Source organism: Tursiops truncatus, chromosome 19, assembly GCF_011762595.2.
Source record: "Tursiops truncatus isolate mTurTru1 chromosome 19, mTurTru1.mat.Y, whole genome shotgun sequence".
Classification (NCBI taxonomy): Eukaryota; Metazoa; Chordata; class Mammalia; order Artiodactyla; family Delphinidae; genus Tursiops; species Tursiops truncatus.
In genome coordinates, this window is record NC_047052.1 from 10,594,882 (window position 1) to 10,609,970 (window position 15,089).

At 43.6% G+C, this 15,089-nt stretch overlaps 1 long non-coding RNA gene and 1 other non-coding gene across 2 annotated transcripts in view; both read right to left on the reverse strand.

The window, feature by feature from the left end:
• The window catches only part of LOC109550797 (uncharacterized), an 84,688-nt gene that overhangs the window by 39,592 nt on the left and 30,007 nt on the right, over window positions 1-15,089 (reverse strand). The window lies entirely within an intron of this gene.
• Window positions 10,824-10,930, reverse strand: LOC117309321 (U6 spliceosomal RNA). The gene has a single exon (XR_004523608.1). It is a non-coding gene; the product is annotated as a U6 spliceosomal RNA (small nuclear RNA).

The window sequence follows — 15,089 nt, forward strand, 5'->3', positions numbered from 1 at the left end:
TGTTGGTCATCCAGTTGATTTATGAAACTTTATTTCAGGATATGTAATAGGAGGCCCCTTAAATTTCAGAAGTGTAGTGTAGTTAAAAAAAAAAAAGGGGGCTTTAAAGTCAGAATGACATACTTGCAAATTGTGGCTTTGTTGGGACATCTAGATTCAATATGGCAGGGAGTACAGTTAGCTGAGAACTTTCAGCTGCACTACCCTCATTACTCACATCAGCCTTTGAGCACCGTGGGGATACTGGAAGATGACCATTTCTGCTCAACGTGGGACATCCCTAATGAGTAATCATTGCTCTGGAGCTCCCTGTTGAATTGGCCCACACTTTGTCAAAGCCCCTGCCCCATCCCCCAGCCCTACACACACACACACAATGAGCCACTAGAACTACTAATTCCATCTCAGTGTCTCCTTCCCAAAGGATCCAACTAACAGAGTAAGTTACTTAAACTCTCTGTGATTCCATTTTTTCCTCTTTCAAATTACATTGTTACCATATACATCATCAGAATTTGGAAGAGGTTAAATGAGGTACCATAGGTAAAGTATCTTGGCTCATAACAGACCAAGATTTTTTTCCTTCACCCAATTCACTAGAAGGACCTTTTCCACCACCGGTGTGTAAAAATGAGATAGCTTCTTCACTTTCATTCACCAACTGTGATATGCCTAGGATAGCATTAACCACCCTAAAGGGGATGGGATGCTGGAAACATACAACTCTAGAAGCAGCACAGGTCTGTGAGCGTCTCGGGGGTGGGGACTTCGGGTTTCCTAAGTGCTATGACAAATGTAAATACAGGGTGTGAGAGGGGAGCACAGAGAAGGAAAATCTATCCTGAAACGTCAAGAAAAACGACCTGGGGAGAAAACACTCCATTTGAGCCTGGAAGAATGAGTACACCGTCACCAAGCAAAAGAGGAAGGTTGTTGCCAGAAGAGGGGCCGACCTTTGCCAAATCTCCAAGACACCAGAGAACAAGGTCAAGACAAAGGCAAGATGTTCCACGGATATTACAGAACAAACTGGGGAAGAAGGAAGAGGGTCCCAGCAGAGCAGCCCCATGAGAGGTTCATGGCAGGCCTTATGTACCGCACTGCCCAGAAAAGGAAGCTGAGTAGGGCCAGGAGGGGTTAAATGCCTGGTCCACGATCGCAGAGTAGTAACGTCACTGAGCCACCCAGAGACAGCCCAGGTCTCTGATGCTCCTCCACCTGCAATTGTATGAATATCCCCCCACTGGAAGTTCCTGGGGGGGTCCAGACAAGCCCCAACTAGGTCTTAATTAGCTGATCACCTATGGAGCACGGAGAGGGGCACAAAGTCAACACTTCAGGCCTTTTCTGGGGAGAGGATCTCTGTGCTCAGTAGTTCAGGGAATTTGAGCTCCTTGAAAGCACAGTTTTGGAGAAACAGAAGCCAGTGTGCACATTCACAGGATTCAGTCCCCCCCGAATCAATTATGCTTAAGTGATGTCAAGAGCCTGACAGAGCCACAAAAGAAGGAACAATCTTTAACCTCAAAATTGAAGCTGATCCTCGTGCCTTAACCTAAGCCTTTGTGTCTGGCCCTCCTTGCAAGCCCAGGTCTGGTTCTCATTGCTTTTGTGGATTTAAGTAAAAGCCTTCACATAACTTAATTTAGGGTTTGCATTAGTATTTCTTTTGCTATAATATAAAAAAAGAAGAAAAACACCCAAATCCCTACAATCCAGGCCATTGATCTAGTGGACACAGGCTGTCCTAACAGAGCATTTTCCCCAAGAATGAAGAGGACACCGTACAGGCAATGGCATGAAGTGGGTGAAGTACAGCCCCTTTTAAACGAGCCAGAGGAATGACCTATATAGGAGAAGAATCTAAAAAAGAGTGGATATATGTATACGTATAACTGATTCACTTTGCTGTATACCTGAAACTAACACAACATTGTAAATCAACTATACTCCAATAAAAATTTTAAAATTAAAAAGAAAACTTTTTTTTTTAATTAAAGAGCCAGAGGGACTTGAACTGTTCCCATCCCCTTCTATTGCTTATTGGTGCAGGGAGGCTAATACAAGCCACGCAGATCAGATGGCTACTACAGGAGGCTGCAGGAACAAACTGAGACGGCTGGACCAAAAAGCTGCCTTCAGATGCCATTTCTCTAGAAGAAACCGCATCTCATGCCGGGCAAGAACACAGAGACCAGTCTAGCTCAGCTCCCTCCACCTTCTACGTGGAGAAATGCAGGATTTGACTGGACAGGTGACTTGCTCCAAATCAAGGTCAAGTTCATGGCACAGGCAGAAATGGAATCCGAACTTTCTGGTTTCCAGACCATCACCCTGACTTGGCTCAGCTACTCAGAAGGCAATGAAAGGCTCTGGGTCCAAGCTTTTCTCTCCATTTGGGTGAGAAAACTGGGACACAATTGGAAAGAAAAGGTTGCCCAGGGAACAGTGAAAAAAATTTTTTAAATAAAACCCAAACAGTTTTGGCAGCAATAGAAAGCTGTGAAATGCTTTTTTAGTTGTTTCATATTCTCATCGTCTTTGTGCACACAGATGGGTGTGTATTTTATCCATGCAGCTCTGTGTAAATATAGACTTCTCAGCTGTCCATGCCACATGATTTGGGATTGACAGATGTGACCTGTATCAACAAGGAGAGCATCCTGACTTATACCTGATGCTGCAACTACAGAAAGAAACATCAAACGTAGGTGATGTTGGCAGAGGGGGAAAGATCGTCGAAGTTGAAAAGGCTCTTAGGAGATTACCCGCTTCAGTATGTCCCAAAGAATAATCCACGGGTAAGTAATTTGCTTTTATAAAGGGAAAAATGTCCGGTGATCAAATGGCTTTGGGAAACTTCAGTTTAAACCCAATCAAACAGGTTTCTTTATTATCGGACTCCTTCACTGCAGGGTCTTTACTATGGTGATGTGTACTGACGATTTCTAGGAGAGGAATCTAAGGTACAAACTCCCCCAAACTTATATGCCCACCGAACCCCTTTTCATTCTAAGGACAATCTCATGAGACTAACGTTTCTTGGAAGATAACCTTTCAATGTTGACCTTTTCCAATATCCTAATGTTACAGATAAGAAGAAAAGAGTCTGAGAGAAAAAGTGACTTGGAATAGGTCACATTAATCATCAGTGGCAGAGTCAGGACTCAAACCTAGACCTTCAGACATTAACCAGAAAGACCAAATCCCTCTCTTGCTGCTGTATCCCTAATGTGCTTCTAATAGAGTTTTCAATAAGTAGTAAACCAGCAACTAACCAATGAGAGTTAAGTGTTTTACCTATATTATCTTATACGGTCTTGAACAAGATCTTAAGGGATAGATACTCATATTACCAGTTTTACAGATAAGGACATTGAAACGTAATATATTGGCCATTTGATCTCAGGCAAGTACTAGTACACAGAAAATGAGTCAATGACTGAATGATACAGGATAAGATACTTTTTACTACACATACAAATGACTACCCCCAGATATTTCCCCCCAAAGAGGAAGCCATGGGGACAAAGGGAGAAATAATAAAGGAATTATGGTTTTCCTGTGACCATGGCAGAGATCCCTCTCTCAAACTTGAGCTGAGGACCGCAACCCAGATCCAACAGCTCCATAATCCAGTCCCATGTCCAACACAATTTGTGCACAGACTAGAGAGACGATGTAGGTCTTGCAGTATAACCTCATTTCTGAGCCTCCCACACCAAAGCCTGAGAGGTCCCATCCTGGCCATAAGGAAGGCATTAGCCCAGCCTTCCCACACTTGCACTGTCTCTTGAAAGTTGCTCAAGTCTTTTCTACCACCACAGAAATCTCATCTCTTGGGATTTCAAATTGTTTCCCATCCTTGCACTTAATTCTGTGCTCCTGTGTCACAACAGAAAAATCTTACAACTTAAAGCTAGAATTCCTAAGATTGGACCCTGGCTCTGGACCAGGGTCACATGCTATGTGACCCTGGACAAATCATCTGAGGGATAAGAGAATCACTACTATCATCATCATCATCATCTAAGTGCCTATTATTATTATTATTATTATTATTTTTTGCGGTACGCGGGCCTCTCACTGTTGTGGTCTCTCCCGTTGCAGAGCACAGGCTCCGGACGCGCAGGCTCAGTGGCCATGGCTCACGGGCCCAGCCGCTCCGCGGCATGTGGGATCTTCCCGGACTGGGGCATGTACCCGCGTCCCCCGCATCGGCGGGCGGACTGTCAACCACTGCGCCACCAGGGAAGCCCTAAGTGCCTATTATTGACTTTACCTATCATTATCAGCTTTAAGCGTCACAGAAAACCATTGGGACAGCTGTTATAATTGCCCACCTTTTCTAAACAAGGAAATGTGGCACAGAGAAGCTCAACTAGTTCTCCAGTTTATGATTTCGGTAGAAGGCAGAGCTGGAGTTCAAACACAGATAGTCTGGGTCCACTGCTTATTAACCACCTGGCAAAATAAGCACTTTTGACTTGTGTGTACTGTATGTTGTGAGTGTGTAACGTGAATGAATTCTCCTGTCACAAGCCTAGGAGGTAGGTATTGTCATCCCCACTGTAAACACGAGGAGACTGAGCGTCAAAGAGATTTTAAATCTCAACGTCCTGCTTGCAGCAAATGACGGGTAGGTACAGAATCGGGGCTCAGAGCTGTGTGTCTGCAAGACCCAAGCTTCTGCATCCATGGTGCTGACGTTCACAATTTCCTCGCTTACACGTGAAGGTAATGATAGTACCCCTCCTCTCAGTGACTGTAGCGAAGCTCATGCTATGTGAAAGCTCACGCGAACTCTGTGCCCAAGGACGGCTGCCTGTTCTCATCTTTGTCTATACAAACCAACAGTGAGGAATCTCTCTGGCAGGCTGCCAACTGCTGACTCTGGGTTCATGTGTTGGCTGGATGTTTGATTCACTCACCTAATTTTTTTTAGGGCCTTTTAAAACATATGAGGTAATTTGTCTTTGTGGGTTAAAAAAAAAAAAAAAAAAAGAAGATTTAGTGATGAATTCACCCAGCAGCATAATTAACCCCAGGCCTGTCTGTCCCTGAGGGAATCCTTCCTATCTTAGCAAAACACAGGCAACCCAGGGCCCAGGGGCACTTCGTTTCTAGCTAACCTAACACAAAATGCTTTGAGTCAACAGGTTTTTATTCCTGCCACCTCGAAGAGCCTCCACTTCTCCCCAAAGCAAAACAAAGGAATCGTTTTTGCCAGCCTTAAGGCTGACCAAACAACACAAATGCCCACTGATAACTATTAAGAACGGCTGGATTCTTGGTTTGTATTTCGAAAGATGCTCCTTCGGGTTGAAAGGAACAATGGGGGATGTTTAGGAAGCGGAAGACACTTGTTACGCCTGCCATTGCTTCTAGAACGTGCCCCTACTTGATTTTCAAAAGGCTTTCTCAGCATGTAGGCTACGTGGTTGCCAGCCCACCTCAAAATGACGGAAGGATTTGCTCAAAACAGAGAGTTTGCGTTTTAATTTTAAATCATGCTTTGTTCCTGCCCACAGAGCCACCAAAAATGTGAGGAAATGTTTGCAATCCATCCGCAGTGGTTTAGATCATCTGGCTATCGTATGACCTTCGGTGATCTGATTCATCCCTCTCTTGGCTTTGCCAAAAAGTTGCTTGCTCTCCAGTTCTTCCTCTCACTGGCTGTTCAGCAATAAAATGTTTTCTCCCTACCAATTAAAGATAAATGGGGGGGGGTAGGGGGGAATCCTGTGGAGATCCTACTGTCAGCAGGTGTGTGTCGGTTTAGATGGCTTCTGCCCTCACGTGCTGAAGTCCATGTGCTTTCCTAACGGTCCTCAGACTCACTGGTTTGTGTCCACGAGGAAACCCAATAGTAATTAAGGTTCCAACCAAATCGATAAGAATGAAATAATTCTGAGGCTGCTTCATGCAGGGTCTGTGAAATGACACTTCAGATGTACAAAAACAAGACTTATGGTCTAAATCTCCTTATGTAAATGTTATCTTGCTGAGCTCCTACCTTGATCATACAGGGCCCTATATGATCACTCCATAGGCATCCCAGTGCATTGTGGGATACTGCTGAGAGGTGAGGATGCTTTTCTCCTGCTGTGTCTTTTCCTGCAATTACTCCCCTGACTCTGATACCCAACCCTGTGAACTTCTCCAAACAGTCCAGCCATGCTCTCCAGCCTCCGCCTGCTATGCTGTGCTCTCTTCTGTTCTGCTTAATAAAATCTTATCATTAAAGACTGAGCTCAAACTTCACGTTTCTGGATTCACCTTTAATCGACTCTACTTTGGGTTTTCTCAGCATGATACTGGTCGGTTGAAAAACATGATCACAGTATTTTGCAACGCCTCCCAACAAAAATAGGATTCTAGTTACTCATTCTTTAGCCCTAAATTTGCTTTGAACAATACAATGTGGTGGAAGTGACACTACGTTAATTCTACAACCCAGTTCCCAAGATGCCTTGAAATGTCCTCTTTTGCTCTTTGGAAATGCTGGCCTGAGCCCACAATATTAAAAAATGCAGTCGTTCCTACTAGAGAATATAAAGCCATGTGGAGAAGATCCAAAGTGCCCCCAGAGAATGCTAACACCAAATGCCACCAACCCACCCAGGCTAACAGGTGACAGCAGCCCCATGACAGATCCCAGACAAGCCAAGAGAAGAACCACCCAGCTGAGCCCAGCCCAAACGGCAGAACCATGAGCAAACAAATAGTCACAGTTTCAAGACACAATATTTTGAGGTGGTCTGTTGGATAGCAGTAGATAACAGATGAAATAAGACATTTTTCTAGGTGTTTTAGAAAGGTTCACATACATATAGGAAGTCACAGGAACCTTTGTTTTGGGGAAGGTGGGTTATTTCCATAGGAAATGTCTCTCTTTCTCCCATTCTCTTTATCCAACTAGCTCCTATTTGCTATTCAGGTCTCTAATTAGACAACCTTTCTGTGGGGATTCTTCTCCAACTGCCCTGAGATGGGATCAGGTGCTTCTCTGCCAGGCTCCCTAGCACTCTCTTCTTTCTCCTATTATAGTACCTTTCACACCCTTATGGTTGTAATACCTGTTTTCCCATCCGACTGAAGGCTCAACAAAGCAAGCACAGAGCCTGCCTCGGCCGTTATTGTGCTCCCAGCTTTGGTTTAGCACATGCCATGCGTGGGAAGAATTTTCTGCTTGTGTGTCTCATCAGTCCATCAAGTGTTTACTGATGCCCTCACCAGGTCACCCATTCCACTGCAGGACAGTGGTACGTGTGCCAGTGTTTTCCTTTAAATGAGATACACTCTGCCTCTATTTCTATTTTCTGTTTATAGGCTTACATCTGTTCACCGAGAGCTCCCAAAACGTCCCCTGCATGTTTGCATATTTGAATACAGGTGCTATGCTCCCCCCTTAAACATCTCTTCAGCCTACAGACTAGGAAATCGCTGAGGGCCCTGGAGAGGTATGGCCCAGGGTAGGATCTGACCAAAAAGTCTTTGTTTAATTCAACTGCATTCTATTTGGAAAAGGGAAAACAATCACAAGTGACACTAAATTCCTTTCAGGGGATTGACTATTTCTTGTTGTCCCCGTGTTGCAGGGGAAACTGTAGAAAGAGGCTGTAGAAAGAACAGTGTTTGCCATCAGGTAAATTTGGGATTGAACCTCTTTTCCACTACTAGGTAGTTTATGACAATGCAGAAGCGACTAAGAAACAACACTGAGAATCAGCTACCCAAAGTTTAAAGGGGGGGATACAGTTACTTCTCTCACAAAATTAAACTGTATATATGTCTAAAATCTCATTGGTTACATACATTCACCGCAGAGAAGCACAAAGAGTCCTAGCTCCTTATGTGCTGTTGTTTCCTACTGGATACAACTTCTGTCCATCTGGTGCCCTGGTTGACCTGGGAGTCTAATAAATCCTGCCACTGAAACAGGTGTTTAATGTAGAACACTTCCCGTGACTGCCAAGGTGTAAAAGAGTAGGTAAAGAAGAGGTGACAGCTGCCTCTGAACGTTGAGATTTGGTAGCTCACTCGTCCTGTGTCAGCTTGGAAATAAGTGAGTGAGTGAGTGAGTGAGTGAGTGTGTGTGTGTGTGTGTGAGAGAGAGAGAGACACAGAGAGAGAGAGAGAGAGAGAGAGAGAGAGAGAGAGAGAGAGAGATAGTCACACCTATGCAGACAGCCACAGGACCCTCTCTGTGAATAGGTGTAGGGTGGAGACTTGGGGAGGACTGTTCCCTACGAAGTGCTCTGAACCAGCCCCATCTCTGACCAGCAGTGGGAACGTAGCGCCCTCTAGTGTTCCTTGAACACATTCCACGGTGCTGCGAGGCAGCAGCCGCTGCTTGGCGCATCTCTAGGTAGATGCTGCCATCTCCTGGTTAGAGTCACATTTTGCAACCTTCAAATGTTCAAAGTTCTAAGCCGGAAGCTACAGGGGCTGGGCGTTTTTTCACCTGAAGCCCCAAAGTCGGCTTGTGGAAGGCATGAAAACACGAAGGAAAAGCAGCTAGCTGGCTGTCAGCAGAGCCCACGCAAAACATGCTCTGGGTCCATCTTCCCCTACACATATCTCTGCCATTGCACTTTGCAAACTGGCATGTGCTCCCAGCTTTCCTTCTGGTCTTTGAAGACCCAGGATGAGAGTCATGATTCTGAAGCATCAATGTCATATGAAGATTTTGTTGTTGTTGTTGTTTGGGGTGGGAATTCAGCGATTCTACACGTTTAAAAGTAAATTTGAAAAGTTCTTCATACACTGAAACATGTGGTCCAAAATACTGGTAGATAGCCTAAACATAGCAGTTATTTTTCACTTAATAACTCCCTTTCTAACCCTGGCCCTCAACACAACACACCCCAAACAAGCCTGTTATGTTCACCTCCCCAGAACTGCACACATCTGTGACTGCACACTCGTCAGCTACTGCCTAACCTGTTTGATTACCTCTGGTGATGGAGCTCTCACTACCCAAAGTGGATGCTGACTCTACTGTTGGACATTGTTTGTTAGCAAGTCCTCATCTGTCTGGCTCCTTTTTCGTGTGACCCCCGTTGAGAAGTACAAAGGGGATTTCACTATCCATGTTCATCAGAATTAATTTTCTTAGGTTCTTCAGTCTCAGCTCTCATGACACAGGTTTCAAAATCTTTATCATACTTCTCCTACTTATTTGGATACGCTTTATTTTGTTAATATCCCTCTCAAACCGAGTTTATCAGAGTTTTACAGAATGCCTTGATCAGCAGGACCATGATCTTCTTGTTCTGTACACCAGAGTTGTATCAATGCATTTAAAGAAGCGTACATGTGGGCTTCCCTGGTGGCGCAGTGGTTGAGAGTCCGCCTGCCGATGCAGGGGACACGGGTTCGTGCCCCGGTTCGGGAAGATCCCGCATGCCGCGGAGTGGCTGGGCCCGTGAACCATGGCCACTGATCCTGCGCGTCTGGAGCCTGTGCTCCGCAACGAGAGAGGCCACGACAGTGAGAGGCCCTCGTACCGCAAAAAAAAGAAAAAAAGATGCATACATGTGGTTTGAAAAGGTTAATAAACATTTTTATACAATGTCATCCAGCTCTCTTTCATACAAACTTCTACTAAATTTTCTATATACTGACCCTGGCCTTTCAGCCAGAATATAAAGTACTCACATTTATGCCATGACAAGATTGGCTCTGCCTTCTGTTTTCAGACTTTCCATCTACTCATCTTCCTCTTTGATTATGAGAGTTTAAGGCTACGGTTTCTGTTTACCACCTCTGAAGTATGGGAAATGCTGATTTTCAGGCATGTCTACACTGGTCATAACTGTGTAGAACCCACTCATGCTATTTTAAATATTTCTTTAAATAAACTCATTTTTTTTACTTAAATGTACTTAAAAAGAATCGTTTTATTACTATCATACTTGAAAACCTAGCACCATTTGTCTTTAGAAGGAAAGTGCAAAAATAAATTGAGGAAAAACTAAACAAATATTAAGTTCTAGAAAAACAGTTGCTTGTCAAAGGCTTTATTGAAAGAGGAGAGGGCATTAGACTTTTTTGAGATGTATTTTAGGCATTTTAAACCAAAGTAAGAGGTTTTTTTTAAATTTTTATGGGAGTATAGTTGATTTACAATGTTGTGTTAGTTTCAGGTATAGAGCAAAGTGAATCAGTCATATATATACCTATATCCACTCTTTTTTAGATTATTTTCCCATGTAAGTTATTACAGAGTATTGAGTAGAGTTCCCTCTGCTATACAGTAGGTCCTTATTAGTTATCTATTTTATATATAGTTGTGTGTATATGTCAATCCCAATCTCCCAATTTATCCCTCCTGCCCCTTACCTCCTGGTAACCCTAAGTTTGTTTTCTACATCTGTAACTCTATTTCTGTTTTGTAGATAAGTTCATTTGTACCCTTTTATTAGATTCCACATATAAGTGATATCGTATGATATTTGTCTTTCTCTGTCTGACTTACTTCACTCAGTATGATAATCTCTAGGTCCATCCATGTTGCTGCAGATGGCATTATTTCGTTCCTTTTTTTTTTTTTTTTTTTTTTTTTAGCAGTACGGGGGCCTCTCACTGTTGTGGCTTCTCCCGTTGCGGAGCACAGGCTCCAGACGCACAGGCTCAGCGGCCATGGCTCACGGGTCCAGCCGCTCCGCGGCACGTGGGCTCCTCCGGACCGGGGCACGAACCCGTGTCCCCTGCATCGGCGGGCGGACTCTCAACCACTGCGCCACCAGGGAAGCCCCTATTTCATTCTTTTTTTACGGCTGAGTAATATTCCATTGTATATACATACCACATCTTCTAAAAATATCAAACACTTCACACATTTGCATGTCATCCTTGTGCAGGGGCCATGCTAATATTCTCTGTATCATTCCAATTTTAGTATATGTGCGGCTGAAGCAAGCACCAAAGTAAGTTTTTAATGTATTTAACTATTCTGAACAATTCTGAGCAGTGAATAACACCCCACCATGTGATTCAATGTTATTAAATGGGTCACCTGGACCACATGGATGACAGGTGATATGAGTCCCACACTTTGGTAAAACACTGACCTCAGCCATGGATAAAGAGTGTTGCATTCTGACCTATAAGGGAAAAGAATCTGAATCGCTGCGCTGTATACCTGAAACTTACATGATATTGTAAATCAACTATACTTCAATTAAAAATTTAAAAATAAATAAAGAACTACCCAAAACATCAAAAAAAAAAGGAGTATTACATTCTGACAGACATATTTAGCATTCAAAGCTTCAATTCAGGGTAAATAAACAGAACTGCTTATCATTCCCATTAATATATAGACGCATATCATGAAATAGTGATCCCCTTAATAAGGAAGGGAGGTAAATTGACACGACCTTATTTCATCCTTACAGTAACTTTACTTAAACCTCTATCGCCAAAAAAAACCTCTATCTCAATCTCTACTTACAGGTGAGGTATTTGGAAATTAGGAAAATACTTTTTCCTGGGTCACGTTTTCAGTTGTGAGGATCTTAGGCTTGGACCTAAAATTTTCTACCTTCAAAGGCTGCCATTTTTATTATTATTATTGTTGCTGTTATTATCATTATTATTAAGTCTACGACAAGAAGAGACATGAAAAAGTACAAGACTTCAGAAGCTCTTCCTTGTGGTACTTCACTAGTTCTCAAACTTGGTGGGCAGGTAGTTTATGAATGCTGATATAGATCTCCCCCTTTTTTCTACACTGGAGGAAAAAGTGGCCAAAAATGAAGTGACCGATGGAAGGCTGTAAGAGCAAATATGAATTAAAAATAAGAGGCTCAGTTCTTCCTGTTGAAAATAAGGGAAGAGGCTTCTCCTGCCTCTTCTTTCAGCATCTACTTTAGAAAACTTGTTGGCTCTATCTCTGTTTCTTTGAAATGCATATAAATCTTACTAAAAGCTAAATAAGCCTCTTACCACCTTTATGACCCAGGAGTGTCTTTCTCAAGGACCTAGGAACCATCTCTTTGAAATGTCATCATTAAGGAAGACAGCACCTCTATCTCGCATTTTCTGTGAGAGGGTCAGAGCCTGATTTGGCAGGTGCCTTGTTCCAAAATGACCTACTGTCATTTGATTTTTTCTTTGGATAAATCATACTAGCTAACACATATGGTCACTCCAATTACCAAATGAATTTAGGATAACCTATGTGGGACAAATGGTGCTGTCAAGCCTGCTGTTTGAGGATGAGTCATTGTTTATCCACTTTCGGTCTGTTCTTTAGTGGAGTGCCTGCGATGTGCATCACATTCTAGTTTAATGCTTATTCAGTAATAAAGCTGTCTTCTTCCTCTTCTACTTTTTGCAGAGAGGTTTTGTGGGTTGGCAGAAGATCTTGTTTTAGTAATCTTTCCCCAGCATGGTCACACAATGAACCAGGACTGAGTGAGTTAGAAAAGGAAACACCTGATTCCTGGCTGGATACTCTTTCCATTGGCCCCGCTTCCTCCTAACAGTGAAGGGGAGCAAAACATACCACCTCAAAATATGTCTCTTTGGCATACTGATTATTTTCAGTTGGTTATTTTTAAGAAAGAGCAGACATAGTGAAACTGAGCAGGACCGAGTGGGGCTCCTAGGCACAGAAGCATTTCTGTGTCCCTCGTTTCTCGTTTGTACAGAATGGGCTTCAGCTTCCATGTCCTTCCCTGAGTTCCAAGGGGCAGGTTCAAACAGTTGCTAATCACGGAAGGGAGGGGATGCAGAGACAAGGGAGGAACAGTCAAGAAACAATAGTGTAGCCTTGAGACAGAATCCTTGAGCTCTTCTACAGAACTAATACCCCCAACAAATGGAAGATGTTAACCAGCTGATGAAGCATTCTTCATTCCAGAGAAGGTCACAGTTTGATAACCTTGAGAACCACAGAAGCTCTTCAAGAGACCACCTGAGGCCAGATTAAAGGAGTGCAGGCCCTGAGCACACCCTGATCCTTATCAACAACCCCACCCTTGAACCAATGCTACAAAACTCCTCACCAAATCCTCCCGGGTGGAGACAGTCTTTGAGGGCACAAGCCCACTGTGTCCCCCTTTGCCTGGCAAAGCAATAAAGCTCTTCTTTTCTACTTCACCCCAAACTCTGTCTCCGAGATTTGCTATGGCACCAGATGCTCTGAAAGCTTATCCTTTCATAAGAGACGTTGACACTTACAGGGGACATCTCTATTTGTAAAAGTTACAGACCCCTCTCTGTACCAAGAAGAGAAGGCTGACTCTAAAGCTCCAGAAACTCTTATCAGTGGAGAAGGCGATGACTTCAATCTGCACAACTTCACCTCTGTTTACCGCGCTTCTCCTGGTCCCCTCCAATAAGTGGCCTCCCCCTCCCCCAACAGCTTTTGTCTTTAGCTGGAGATGGTATTTAAGGCCCTGACTTGGGCCATTTAGAGGAGTTACTCAGTTTATCTCCCATGTATACAGGAGGTATACATGTTATTAAACTTCTCATTGTTTTTCTCCTGTTAATCTGTCTTTTATTACAGGGGGTGTCTCGGCCATGAACCTCCAAGGGTAGAGGAAAGATGATCCTTCCTGCCCCACAAATGCGTACTGTTTTATGTTTGCTACCGTTAACTGTGGAAGTCTCCTCCCTCAAGTGAGTCTGTAAGTTCCTTGAGAGCAGAACGTGTGGCTAAAACACCTTCTGTTATTTTCCCAGTGACTAATAATGTGCCAGGGATGTGGCAGAGTCTCAACAAATGCAAGTCGAATCACGGAACTTCAAAGAATTAAGTCAAATGGACTGTGATCTTTACTCACTACCAGATTGTAAAAACAACAAGCTCAAATGGAGTTGCTTATGCTAAGCTCCACACTAGTTAGGTAACGTCCTAGGTAAGCACTAGTTAGGTAACGTCCTGATAGACCCCTACTACCCCCCAAAGGAAACTGACCTTGCGATAACCAGCTTTTTTGTCTAGTGTAACTTCCTTGTCCCCGTTCCCTTCTGCCTATAAAAGTCTTTCATTTCATACAGCTCCCCGGAGCTCCTTTCTATCTGCTAGACGGGATGCTACCTGACTCAAGAATCATTACATAAAGCCAATAAGATTTTTAAATGTATTCAGTTGAATTTTTTTAAAACAGTTTAGTGGCATTGATGGGATCTGGAGACTTCTGACAGCTTGAAGGACAAGAAGAAATGCCGGCATTGGTACCTGTGAACCTTTTGAGCTCTGTTTCTTTTTTTTTTTTTTTTTGCTGTCTCCAAGGACCGTGGGTAAGCTCCTCTTAGAGCTAAGCTCTGCTGTCTGTGTGTTGAGCTCCTGATTGAACTGGCATTGCAGTCCACGGTTAAGGAGTAAGTCTAGACTGACAGGTGGCTCTAACTCAGCATGAGTCCTTAGCCACTGGTTAGCGTGTGATCCTGGCCCAGGGCTTCAGCTGGCAGACAGAACCTGAGTCCCCAGCCTTTGGTTGGCCCACAGTCCCCATTTGCTGGGTTCTGCTCGTTTCGTCCGTAGTTCCACTTGGGGAACTATTGGTTGTGAGCACCTAAGGCCTTCTCTTGGCCAGTCCGCAAGACCATGTCCTGGGCTGCTGCTGGTGTGCACAGCTCTGTTTCCTTGTTAACTGTTGATTCCTTTACATGAGGTAAAGGAATAATAAATCTATTGTTAGTGGGAGTCTTGGAAGCCAAAGCCACAGAATTGGTGGGCATGGATGGAGCACATAAAAACGATCCTAGCACTTGCCACCAAACTCTAAGGCTCCTGCGCTAGAATAAGTCGGTCATGCAATAGGTTGGATTGACAGTAAGTTGCTGGCCAACCTCATGAAAATTTCCATGCCATGAGGCACAGTGTAAAACACCACACGATCACCAACTCAGTGGCACCTTTCTCTTGGGTACTAATTTGTCTTAGGAGAGACTTAATAAGTCTTAGCTAAAGAAACAGGGTCCTCACGTTTCAAAGAACTGAGCATGCCAGTGTCTGGCACAACCGCATTCTTTTCTATCTAAGAACTGTGGTCCTGGAAGCTGTAGATATTTATCAAAATGGCAGAATCTTACTGAGACAACCTAGGATTATAATTACCGTTATA